Source organism: Mesitornis unicolor, unplaced genomic scaffold (assembly GCF_000695765.1).
Source record: "Mesitornis unicolor isolate BGI_N332 unplaced genomic scaffold, ASM69576v1 scaffold33620, whole genome shotgun sequence".
In the NCBI taxonomy this organism is placed as follows: domain Eukaryota; kingdom Metazoa; phylum Chordata; class Aves; order Mesitornithiformes; family Mesitornithidae; genus Mesitornis; species Mesitornis unicolor.
In genome coordinates, this window is record NW_010156857.1 from 1,834 (window position 1) to 5,027 (window position 3,194).

General features: G+C 43.5%; 1 protein-coding gene across 1 annotated transcript in view; it reads right to left on the reverse strand.

The window, feature by feature from the left end:
* Positions 1-3,194, reverse strand: part of LOC104548637 (short stature homeobox protein) — a gene marked incomplete at both ends in the record, with an annotated part of 4,916 nt that overhangs the window by 742 nt on the left and 980 nt on the right. The gene's annotated exons all lie outside the window — the stretch shown is intronic.

The following is a 3,194-nucleotide window of genomic DNA, read 5'->3' on the forward strand; positions in this document are numbered from 1 at the left end:
AGGGACAGGGCCTTTTTCCCTCTCCCGAACTGGGCTTGGAAACCACGGAGTCCTCAGAGAAGATGTGAGATACTGAACTTGCACAAAGGGGCTGAATCATTCCCCTCTTCCCAAACATTACAGGAAAACACAACCTGCTTCTGTAGACAGACAAGAGCCGTATCTTTGCAGGCTGGGATGTAAAGACGTGCTATTGCCCTACCAGAGAAATACTCGTAATCCAATAATCCTGCCCAAATTTCCGCTGTTCTGACCCAAACAAGCGCAAAACTTGTAGTAGCCACCGCACCTCCCCTGACTTTTCCAGGAGCATTTCCCACCTTCATTACCTTCCCCCTTCCGAGACGCTTGGTTCAAAGTTCAGCAGCTCTCCCCAAAGGGGCGTCAGAAGCACAGACCAAAATGTTTTGCTGACCCTTATCCCAAAACCGACCGAATATGGACAAACATTGACTTTCACCGCTGATAAAAATGTTGTAGCTAAGTAAACACCTACCACCTTTGATGTTCTTGCACTTGCCAAGAGATCATACGGTTAATTAATACTAACTGCACTTCCTACATCAAATTTTCCCTTCAAGCTTTCTTCAATTGCCTTAATGATGGTCATTTACAACGGAGTAATTAGTGCAAAGAAAGGCTTCCAAAGGCATTAATTACCTCGGGTACCTCAGTGATTTTCTTAAGTAGGAATTGGCCGCCTCTGATATGAAGCACCGTTTTTTCCTGCCTAAGGTAGCCGGGAGGGAGCGCGCAGCGGGCAGGCGGAGCGCCGCGGGTGAGGATGTACCGACGGACGGACGGAGCGATGGACGGACCGATGAACAGCTCCCGATCCCCGCCAGTTTTTGGCTAGCACAGCCCCCCCGGCGCTAACCGGGCACTCGAAACGCACAGCGCGACACAAGCCTGATTTTCCCCACCAGTAATACGCAAATATTAACAACGTGCAGTGCTTCTCCTCTTAACTGAGCCGCCAGGGACTTATATATATATGTAAGATATATATATCTTTTTTTAATAGGAACATGCAAAGTATCATCGTGCTGTAGCGACAGCAGCCCTCCCGGCGCTAACCGGGCACTCGAAACGCACAGCGCGACACAAGCCTGATTTTCCCCACCAGTAATACGCAAATATTAACAACGTGCAGTGCTTCTCCTCTTAACTGAGCCGCCAGGGACTTATATATATATGTAAGATATATATATCTTTTTTTAATAGGAACATGCAAAGTATCATCGTGCTGTAGCGACAGTAATGCTTCTCTTTTTTTACGGTTGTAAATCCTTGCAGGAAATCTCCTACTATATGTTCCCCACGCCCTCCCTCCAGCCCCCCCCAAAGGAGTATAAATTGTCAGGAGGAATTTAAGCAGCGTTTAAACAACTTCTCTCGCAAATCAGAACATCTTTCAAACAGAAATTATATTTAAATCTGGAAAACGAAGTGCCCTTTCCCTTTAGCTATGAAAAAAATAAGGTTATGTGGAATAAAAGTGATGAATTAGCCACTACGTTAAGCGATAATAAATCAGACTTGGTGTGATTCACGATCAATTCCAATTAGTCATGAATATGCTAAGTAAAGCACAGTACACTGTTTTAGACAGTTATTTCTTCATTAAGGATCACTCAGTGATTTCTTTCACAAATGCTCTAATCTGATTTCCTTTTGATTTCCATTAGAGACAGTGAATAATGACATTTAATTTAGCCCTGCACCATAAACCCAAAGATATTTGTTGTAATTGAATTACTGCCTGCTCCTCACTATGGTCTCATAACTTTCAATTATAACCCTGACAGCTGGGTGATATGAGTTTCCAGTACAACACTAAAAATAAAAGGTTAATAAGGACTAGCTATCATAGGAGCTTCAATTTATTTACAGCAAATTTCCACACTAAATTGAAACTATATCCTTTAACAGCAAGGGACAACCGGTTCAGATAGGAATTAGAGAACAGTTCTGAAAGTATTAAAAAACTCTTTCCTTTTTTCCCCTTTCTCCTTTTTTTTTCCGTTTCCATATCTTGATGGAAATCAAGCTCTCTGCTTATTTCCTATTTAATGACCCATTTCTCCTCTTTTTCCTTCTGGTATTTCTTTTATTTCTAGCTTTATTTCCATTCAAACCTCTTTTGTAAGATTAGTAAATGTATTATTTTTTTATATCTCTCATAATCTCCGCCTGAATCAGTATCTTTTGTGTGTGTGTGTGTGTGTGTGTGTGTGTGTGTGTGCTGTTTTAAGATCTATAAGCACTTGAAGTACCAATTTTCCTGCAACTGTGGACATCCTGTTAAGGTGCTGCTCAGTAATAAAGTACTTGAAAGAAAGAGTGCAGAATTCAATTACAAGTAATTTATTTTTATAGAAACAGTACATCAAGGCCTTGGAAAGATATTACAGAGCCCAAGTAAGAAGATCTGGGAAGATGACAAGAGAGTTGATGTCCCCTTCAGCAAAAGTTTAATCTTTTCATTAATTTATATGGTGTGGGTAGATCAATCTTCCAGGAGGAAGCAGGCCAGCAGAACTCCGAAGCCCTGCAAGTCACCCTTCCTCGGGCAAGTGCCCAGCACCATCCCTCGCCCACCTTGGTTTATACTGAGAGAGGCAGGAGCTGAGGGGGGAAGAAGCCTTTAAAAAAAGAAGCAAAACAAGGAAGAAAACAGCCTAGCTGCTCTATTTATTTCGGGAAATGCCTCCTAAAGCAAAGCCTTGCTGGGGAAGCGGGACCCTTCCCTCTGCGCTTGCCAGGTTGGGTCATGATTCAGGAGGGGGACGAGGTGACCCCTCTTCAGACCCCAGCTCGGAGCTGTATTTCTTGTCTTCCCTAGGTGCCCTGGGATGGGGGTGGGCATGGAGACCTCCACCTGAGCCCACACAGCCACACACGGACCTATGTGTACCCACACGTGCACCCGTATAGAGGGATATACATGTGCATGCGCCTGTGAAGGCGTTTTGCTCAGTGAAGGCCTGCTGACCTTTTCTTCTTGGGTTTTGGTTTGGTTTGGGTCTGTTAGGCCAAGCACAAAGTTACAGCCTAAGAAGGGCTTTCCTTTCTCATGCTCTAGGCCTGCTCTAAGAGCCACAGGTTGCTCTTATTAATTATTTCTTGTTTGTTTTTTGGTGTTTGGTTGGGTTTTTTTTTACATTACATGTGTTTTGGGGATACTTTCCCTA